Genomic DNA, 9,889 nt, shown 5'->3' on the forward strand with positions numbered 1-9,889 from the left:
AAACTATATACATTAGCCTCTCAGCAGGTTTGCCTCTGTCTCTAATGAGATAGGAGGAGAAACCCTGTCAGAACTAATAATCCTCTAGTGGAAGACCTTAAAATGAGAATGACATAGAGCTCAGCCTGAAGTCACAGTCTTATGAAGGGAAGTATTGTTACGTTTGTTTTTCAAAAATTTCTGTTACATAATTTCTTTCTAGCCTCCCCATTACTGAGGCAGCAGCGTTTTCTGCGACTGCTTTTCAAGCATACCCATTGTTACTTTGTACAGTTACGATAGGGGAGATAAAGGTAAAATGAAGAGTAGGAAAGAACCAATGCTACTTATTTGCTTTAATTTTCAGTAATTTGTCTAAAAGATGAGAAAACTGAGTAATTTTGCTTTCTGGCTTTTATAAAAATTTGATAAGCCAAAATACTGTCAATGCTTAACCAAAAAAAATCTGTGATTTTAAACAAAGCTGAAACTGCATATGGACCCCTCCTGATTTCTCTGGCAATGAGTCCCATATAATAATGAGAAAATATGCAAAGAAAACAAACAGTAATGAAAAGCAGAACTACTTATGGTCTACCTTGGTCAAAATTACGTGATCGTTCTGGAAGAAAGTTGGTGTTATTGTTCCCCAATAAAGTCAATAGGGAACATTGACAAAAGTATAAAAAGGGTGAACTGGTGCTTACATGCTTACATTTTAAGCAGTGCCTCCCTGGTGTTTTTCCCAAGGATGCTTATTTATATCAGTGTAATTAGTCAATCTCATAGTTCATCTGTTGTCATCATATTCTTTGCCATTGCTGGGAGCAGGATATTCTGAATATTGGTAATCCTTGCCTGCTTGTGAATTGACTTGATGACTGAACAATTCTACTTCCTGCTTAAATTGTTCTTCCTTCTCCTAACTATTGCCCAGGAATGGTGGCTTTGCCCACTGGGGAGTGGGGGTTGGGGGCTGCGAAGGGATGCCCATTAGAACAGAGAATCAAGAGAGCCATCCCTCAGAACAGGAAAATCTCTCTATTGGGATACAAAAAAACTAACTAGAGTCCCTCTCCCTGCCTTAAAAAAAAGAGAAAGCAAATTAGCATCCTCCAAGTGGGCCACAGCAAATTTGAGTTAACTGTGTAATGGGAGTAAAGCTGGATTAGCCAGTCTATGTCAGGTCACTGTCTTGCAGCCTGCCATTTTTAGAGAGCTCAAAAAACTTCATTTAACAAGTTGACAGTGAGTCATTTAGTAGATCTTACCTGATTCCAATTTTAAACAACTTTAGTAAAGAATGATTGGCATACAATAAACTAAAAATTTTTTTAAAGTGTACACTTAGATGTTTTGACATATACATAAAGCAGTGAAAGGATCAGGATTATGAACATACCATGATCAAAAGTTTCCTAATGCTACTTTGTAATCCCTCCCTGAGACCTCCAGCTCCTCTGAAGGAATCCACCGACAGGATTTCTCTAACTGTAGCTTAGGTTGTTATTTTCTAGAACTTTATATAAATGTAATTATAGAATATGTACTCTTTTTCCCTGGCTTCTTTTCTCAGCAAAATTATTTTGAGATTCTTTCATCTTGTTTCCTGCATTATTCCTTTTTTTCTGACTGCTATTCCATTGTATGATATATCACACCTTTTTTATCCATTCATCTGCAAATAGAATTTCTGGTGGATTCCAATTTTGCACTTTTACAAATAAAGTTGCTTTGGGCATTTATTAGCAAATCTTTATATGGACATAAACTTTCATTTCTCTTGGGTAAATACCTAGGAGTGGGATTGCTAGAGCTTTTGGTAGGTGAGTGTTTCATTTTTTAAAAAAACTGAAAAATGTTTTCCAAAGTGGTTGTACTGATTTACATTTCCATCAGCAGTGTAAGAAAATTCCATTTCCTCCACATCCTGGCCAACATTTGATATGGTCAGTATTTTTAATTTTAATTTTTCTAATTGATGTATAGTGATATTTCATTATGGTTTTTATTTTCACATCCCTAATGACACATGGCAAGCATCATTTCAATTACTATTTGCTATACAAATATCTTCTTACAAATGCTTCTGCTCAAATCTTATGCCCATTTTTATTGGATTTTTTAGAAAAATAATTTGCAAATATTTTCTCCTGTCTGTGGATTGACTTTTCTTTCTAACAGTTTAAGAGAAGTTTTAAATTATGATGAATAAAAGTCATCAATTTGTGCTTTTATGGGTTTTGCTTTCTGTCTAATAGCTAAGAAATCTTTTGCATAATTAAAGATAATATTTTTTATTGAAGATTTATAGATTTTAGTATTATATTTGGTCTATGTTTTTCACAATTTTTTAAAACTATTGTATTTTTCAGTCAAAGGGGTGCTGATGTAAAATACCAGAAATTGGTTGGTTTTTATAAAGGGTATTTATTTGGGGTAGGAGCTTACAGATAACCAGACCATAAAGCATAAGTTACTTCCCTCACCAAAGTCTATTTTCACATGTTGGAGCAAGATGGCTGCCGATGTCTGCAAGGGTTCAGGCTTCCTGGGTTCCTCTGGGCTCAGTGCCTCTGTTTTCTCCACAAGGTCAGCTATAGACTATCAGGTGAATAGCTCTGTCTCTCTCCCCAGGGCTCCAACTTAAGACCAGCATCAAACTCCAACATTAAGAACCCTCAACTCTGTCCTTTCCCATGCCTTTTATCTGTGAGTCCCCACCCACCAAGGGGTAGGTACTCAACGTCCTACTGACACAAGAGGTTTATTTGATTACTTAATTCAATATAATCTAATATGCCCAGAGGAAAAGACTGGTTTACAAACGTAATCCAATATTTCATTTTGGAATTCATCAATAATATCAAACTGCTATAACAACATATCCTTTTTATTGTTAAGTCATAAAGAGGTATCAAAATTAAAAGCAAAAATTATAGGGTAAGACTCACCATAACTGCTTAGGAGCATTAAAGGAAGTGAAAATGGAACTAGGCACAGGGCAATATGAATTAATGAACATGGGAAGGAAAAGGATGAGGAGAATAGTGGGCATGTGCTGAAGATACCAGGGGAAAGGATCTGGTGAAAAACTTGATCTTAGACAAGTGCCTAGGTAATGAAATAATGGGTAAGATTTCTAAACCCCACTATGTGCTTAAGAGTCATCCGCTCCATTGGTTCTGTCTCTGTCATTCTCCTTCCTCTGCCTCTTCTTCATCATCCTTGATCAACTCTAGCCAGTCATCCCCCAATCTTCATTATCATCATCATCCAGTAGGTCCCCCTCCTTAGCAGAGTCAACTATACCCCACTCAGACTCCATCTTCACGTTAGTCTCATCTTCTTCAGGGAGCTGCTGTTCTGCTTCTCTTCTGATTTATCATTCTTCATCCCTACTTTCTGCTTGCTCTGTTCCTTTTCTCTTTTTTCCAAGCCTTCCAGAAGAGAATCCACTTTTTGCTTTATCTGGGTCACCTCCTTCTTAATGGCCCGAAGGTCATCTCCTTTCAATTTTCCAGACTTAGAAGATCCCTGCTGTCCACTCTTAGAACTGAAGCCAGTTTTGCCCCTTCATGAGGTATTTCCTGATACATGCTGGCATTTTGAGGGCACTCCAGCAGGAGCGATGGGAAGAGGTGGAGGAACATGTGCTGGGTTAGCTGTACATCCTGTCATAATAATCCCACTGAGAGTCAAGTCCAAATCAAGAGAAGAGCCATACATCTCCACTGCAGATGGTTTCACACCTGTTTTTCCTCGTTCACTTTTGGCTCTGCAGCCTGATTAATATCTAAAAGCTGGCCATCAGTCATTCTGCCATCTTCTTCTGCTACAGCAGCATGGGCATTTCTCTTGTTAACCTTCGGGATGGAGGCAAAGCCCTTATTAACAGAGCAACCCCCAATTTTGCCATTTTTCAAGAAGATTGCCTCTACACCAGATTTCTTCACCACAGGAGTATTGAGATTCCCAGTGAAGACACGGGAGTTCAAGGTGCAGGGATCTGTCTTGTTAGAAACATTGCTGACCATGGTGTTTGATGACAAGCTTTGTCACAAAGCACAAAACTGTAACTGAAGATCAAAAAAATTTCACAGGAGCGGGGAGGAGAAGAGATTTGAATCAGAATTTCCTACTCCCAAGTTCCAAGTGAGGAAGCAGATGGAGCCACAACCACTAGTCTTTATCTTTTTCACAACTTTCAATTAATTTGATGATGTTTTGTTTGTTTTCTTCATTTTCCTAATGTTTGGGTTCATTCAGTTTCTTGGATCTGTGGGTTTAAGTATTTCTGTCATGATTTCTTGAAATATTATTTCTGCCCCCTTCTATTTCTCTTTTCCCTCTGAGATTCCAACTCCCCTTATCATAAGTGATTTGCAGTTGTCCCTGCAGATTACAGATGCGCTGTTAATTTTTTGTCTTTATTTTTTTCTGTATTTCATTTGGAATACTTGCTATTGCAATGTCTTCAGCACTGATATTTCCTTCTGAAGCCTCTAATTAACTCTTTATTCTACCCAACTATATATTTTTTTATCATAGACATTTCCATTTTCACCTTTCACTGTAATTTTGGTCTTTTTATATTATACATATATCCTTTTGACATGCTCCATCTTTCACACCATCTTGACTATTAAGAATGTATTTGTAATACCAGTTTTAATAGCCTTTCTGCTAATTTTATCTATCATTTCTGACTTTGTTTCTACTGATTATTTTTTAGCCTCTTTATGAGTAATATTTTTCTGCTTATCTGCAGATCTGGTACTTTTTGATTGGATGCTAGATATTGTGAATTTTATGCTTTCTGAGATCTGTTCTTTTTTTAAAAAGCCTCATAAATATTCTTGAGTTTTTTTCTGGGCTGTACTGAAATAAAGGTCCTGGAAACAACTGGATTTCTGTCAAGACTTACTTCTAGTTTTGCTGGGTATAACCAGTGCAGCCTCTATTCTAGGGCTAATTTTGCCCCACTATGGAGGTGATAACCTTTTGAGTACTCTATCTTATGCCCTTGAATTGCAATGTTTTCTATTCTGACTGTTCGCAACACAAACTAAACATGGCCCTGTGTGATCTCCAGCAATTGTTCCCACTGCCTTGAGGGTGGTTCTGCAGCCTGTGTAAGTCATTTTCCTGATGTTCTGGTCAGAACTCACCCGCTACTGTCTCTGGAGAACTCTCTCCATAGCTCTGTCCTCTCAAGCACCGTGCCTTGTTCTGGCTGGCTAGCTGCTTGCCTTCCTCACACCCGAGCTTCCTCTCTTCTACTAAAGGAGACTACTAACTCTTCTGGGGTGCTCTCACTGTTCTGTGTTTTGGAAACTCTCTAGAAGCTGACAACTGGGGCACTTGTAGGGTTTACCTCATTTATTTCCCCACTATCATATCCTCCTATCAATACCAATATCTATGCCCCCTCTACCAATATCAGGTTGTCTGATGTCTGATCTCCAAAAACTATTGATTCATTTATTTTATCCAGTTTTTAATTGTTTTAGGAATGGGAGTAAATCCAGCCTTACTACTCCATCTTGGCAGGAAGCTAATGTACTTTTGGTTTATTATATTTTTCATTTGCAAGAACATCCTATTTCCTAATATTCTCTTTTTGTGTATCATCATATTTTTACTTCATGGATGCATTTTTTCTCTTATTTCTCTAGGATTTTCTTAAGTGTTTCTTCTGCCTTCTCATAGTCCACATTTTCTCATAGATTTTTATTTGTGAGTTTGTTTTATTTTATTCTCTCTCATTAGATACAAATGTTTTATTAAATGCTTAGTGATCCTAGCTTCCCAAATAAATTTTATAGTTTGGAACTTAGATATTGAATCTGGGTTTTTTTCCTACTAGTTGAATTTAATATAGAATGAAAAGACATTGAGGGAGCCTTTTGCTATCCCTTTTATGTTGAAGCATTTTTCTAGGGCTATGAAATTTCTTGTGGATGAATTCGTATTACTACTTGGGGCACCCATATGCCAAGCTCTAGAAGCGGAATGATGAGTCAAACACCTAAATAATAGAGTGTTCCATGTATTGCCCTGCCAGCCTCTTTGCTTGGTATTACTGAATCTGGAACCCAACATCAAATTATCTAGAGAACAATTCTTTCATCTTTCAAATAGTAAGAAAAGAGAGTTAGGCATCAGGCTATGTGGCGTGGCTAAATATACCTAAGTAGCCAACCACTGTTAATTTAAGTTTTCCCCAGTCCCTTGGATTCCACTGTATCACTGTTCTCTGGCTTCTCCAGGATTGTGTACTTTGAAACACATCTCCTTGGGTTCTGCTGGGTGACTCAGCACCGAAGAAGTTCTACTGCTCTCGTTGTGGCTTTCTTAACACACACCTATCCCTTTTCCTGCTTCTAAAACTTTATACTTAACAAAAAAAACAGAAGCACTATCCTTCTTGTCTTTGTCCCATGACTTTTTAATAAATAGAGGATTATTTGGGGAATGCTGAAGATGTACTTGCATATTACAAACTGCAATGTTTTAACGGTCTCTTATGTTTGTTTAAATGTAATCTAAACATTGGCATTTTACCCTTCAGGACAGAACAGTATCTTACTTTCAAAGACTATTTTGTCTTTTATTTTATTTACTCTGTCCTCTCTGATAATAACCAAGATAAAAAAGATATTTAAATATGTGTGATTGTTTAACTCAGTATTGGAGAAGTATGTGGTCTGGAGTAATACTTCTTTTCCCATAAGTATTTTGTAAAGTATAAGCACTTAATTGCTTAATTGCAATTTTTTTTCAGACTGCAGCAAATCTTTTATTACAAATAATTAAATCTCTCCAGAACGCCTCAAATAGTATCAAACACCATATGATAGCTCTAACACAGAGCAGAGTAAGCATTTAGTACTACAACCAAGTGAGAAGTATTAAATTTCAAGCTTCTGATCATATCACGTGGTGACCAGGCAAAACTTATATGTCATTTCCCATGTTTTCCAACTGTGTCTCTCACACATCTTAATTGTCTCAGTAGAAACAGAAGTTTCTATTTCATATTGTAAATGCAGGAAGTTGAAAGAGATAAAATCCAGTGAGAACACACCTATCTCAATTCAACTCTTACTTAAAAAACAAATTAGTTGTTTTGAGGGAAAGGAAGACATGAGATTAGGAATCAAAACTATGACAAGATTGGGTGGCTATATAGGGCACGTTGTAGCTCTAGAAACTGTCATATGATATTTTAAATAAAGTAGCTTTTGTAGTGGTTTTGTTTTGTTTTGTGTTTTCTAGTATTATAAACATGTGCTGTTTAATATTACCCAATTTAAATTTAAATTTTTTTTGTTGCCAACAAAACGTTAAGCCTTTAAAGGCAAACATCTCCCTGAAGAAAAGTCATTTGTTATAAAACTGTGAGAATACCCAGGCAAGACCCCACTTAAGATTTATCAGCATGAACTTGAGAGCTTTTGTCCACTGTCCCTCAGAGTTAAACTGGGTTTTGATGGAATAGAATCTGCCGCTGCCTCCTGTGTCTTCTTCAGTCTTGCCTTTCTCCACATCTGTGCTGTAAGGAAGACAAAAACGTGTCTCGCCTTTCTCAACTTCTTTGAATTGCTGCACACAGTCCAGGAAAGCCACCATTGCATGATCAAACTTGTCGCCCCCCAAAAACCGCAACCCCTCAGAACAGAATAATGGTAACTCCAGATAGGAATGGTTTCCACAGGGAACAAGTTGGTACCTCTGAAATTTCAGACCCATCTTATTGGCCAGGGCATGAAGCAGCATCACTGTCTGGCCCCAAGCAGCATTAATCTCATTCCATTCCACAGGAACACTGGGCAGGCGACCGAGTCTGAAGTTGTTGATCGTGCCAAATAGTCCACTGAGCCAGAGGTGGGAGGTCGCATTAAAGACGTTGGTTTTCTTCAGCTTGTCCAGCTGTATCGGGGCATAACGCATCTGGTTTTCCACACTCTTCAGTTCATCATCCAGCTCCAGCTGATGTCGTTTAAATTCACTGTATTTCCTTTGATACTGAGCTTCTTCCTGATCCAGTCTCTCCGCCACAACTTGGAACTTCTCAAGATTTTCTGCCATTATCTTGCAGTTCCTTTCCACATCTTCCTACTCCTGTATCAACCTTTCCTTCTCCAGGGCCAGCTCCTTTAACTCTATTTGCAGGTGTTCACTATTATCCTCATTCATTTGCTCTAAGATCTCCAAACAGCGTTTGTAGTTCTGACACTCATTTTCAGTGTCGTTGAGCTGGGTGTCCAGCTGGTCTAAAAGAGTATCTGTGCATTCCTCACACAGTGGATGAGCCCACATCTATCTGGCCTGACATAATGTCAAAAAGGTCCCTAGTAACCTTTGGTCTTCGGCTGAGGTTCTCCATGGTGCCACCATCTGATGCCTCCCCAATCAGAGTGAAGCTGTTGGCACTTTCTGTAGACATCATCCTGGCTGGGGGGATGCATCTGCGAGAGACACCATCCTGACGAGTTTCAATAAATTGTTCCTCTCCTGAGTTCACCCCTTCTTCCTGGGTCTCTCCTTGTTTCGCCTGGACTGTGGCAGGTAGTGGAGCTGGAAGCTCCTGTATGGTTACACGGTCCAGGATCTTAAAGCTCATGTCCAGTGTCAGGGGCTGGTTACAGCGCCACTACACGAAGCTCACCTGCACTGTGCTGCTGGACTCCTTAGACGCCTCCATCCCTCAGGGCCCAGAGCCCGCCATCCAGGTTCGCTCTATGGGCACCGTGTCCAGGGGTCTGCCCCAGAGCAAATGCTCCGGAACCGTCATTGTCCAGTTTTCAGCTACTTCCTGGACCAGCAGTGGAAGACTTCCCCTTAACTGCAATTTTATCTTTTAACTAGTTGCAAGTAGCTACTATGATCATAATTGGCATTTGTCTGGATTTTGGGGGGAAGGCTTTTTTTTTTCTTTTTTTCTTTTTTACTAATTTCTTTTCAAAGTTTAGAAATAATAAATTGGAGCATATCTTTACCCTTTGTTCGTTGAGTTACCCATCTATTAAATCATTTCCTATGCTCATGATCACATAAAGTCCGGAGTGATTACAATTTGATTTTTCAATTGCTGGTTGGTTGAGTTAGCTTTGCTGATGGAAAAGAAGGCTATTCTGATAGCAGACCAAGAAAATGGTAATTTATCTCACAAATATATCACACTGATAATCTTGCTAGATTAATTTTATAAAGTCAATCTTGAGATAATGTAATGCTTGGTTACAACTTTGGATTTTGACTATTCATCTTTCCCAGTTTAAAAAGTCTGGAAAATATTGAAAACATTTAATTGAGTAAATTATGGAAAATTTTGGAACTCTATCATGAAGTTAATTAATCAGCCCAATTGTCATCCAAGGCTGGTATAAACTTAATAGAAAGTCTGCTACAAATCTAGGTACTTTTGGAAGGAGTTTCTACTTTTGGGTACTGGAGGGCCTTTACTGAAATGTGGAGAATGGAGAGTTAGAATGACACAATTCGAGGGTGTGTTGTCAGTAAGGATGGAGGTAGTGCTATCCTCTGCAATATAGTAAAGGCATTCATTTCCTTTTTATGAAGTTTTGTTTTGGAAAGAGATTTATAACATGATTGGAATTTATAAATAGAAAATAAATTTGTGCAATTTATACTAATGTAATTAATTCTTACCTAATACTTATACATCATTTGTAACATGTATCTCAAATATGACAATTCCACTTGATACCTTGAATTTTAATTTTGAGTATAATTTGCCTAATATGGACATTTTAATATACGCAAATAAAGAGAAATAGTACATTTAAAAACAGACATTAAAATTACAACAGGCTTCTTTATAACTTAATACTCTCATCTCAACTGGAAACTAAATACAGAAGTACACAATGAGCCTAAATGA

At 37.9% G+C, this 9,889-nt stretch overlaps 2 pseudogenes; both read right to left on the minus strand.

Annotated features, from left to right (window-relative positions):
- Nucleotides 1-3,139: 3,139 nt before the first annotated feature.
- LOC101432414 (heterogeneous nuclear ribonucleoproteins C1/C2 pseudogene) lies at nucleotides 3,140-4,031 on the minus strand (annotated as a pseudogene).
- Nucleotides 4,032-7,358: 3,327 nt separating this feature from the next.
- Nucleotides 7,359-8,689, minus strand: LOC101431969 (beclin-1 pseudogene; annotated as a pseudogene).
- Between the last annotated feature and the right edge of the window lie 1,200 nt (nucleotides 8,690-9,889).

The sequence above is a fragment of the Dasypus novemcinctus genome, chromosome 16 (genome assembly GCF_030445035.2).
Source record: "Dasypus novemcinctus isolate mDasNov1 chromosome 16, mDasNov1.1.hap2, whole genome shotgun sequence".
Classification (NCBI taxonomy): domain Eukaryota; kingdom Metazoa; phylum Chordata; class Mammalia; order Cingulata; family Dasypodidae; genus Dasypus; species Dasypus novemcinctus.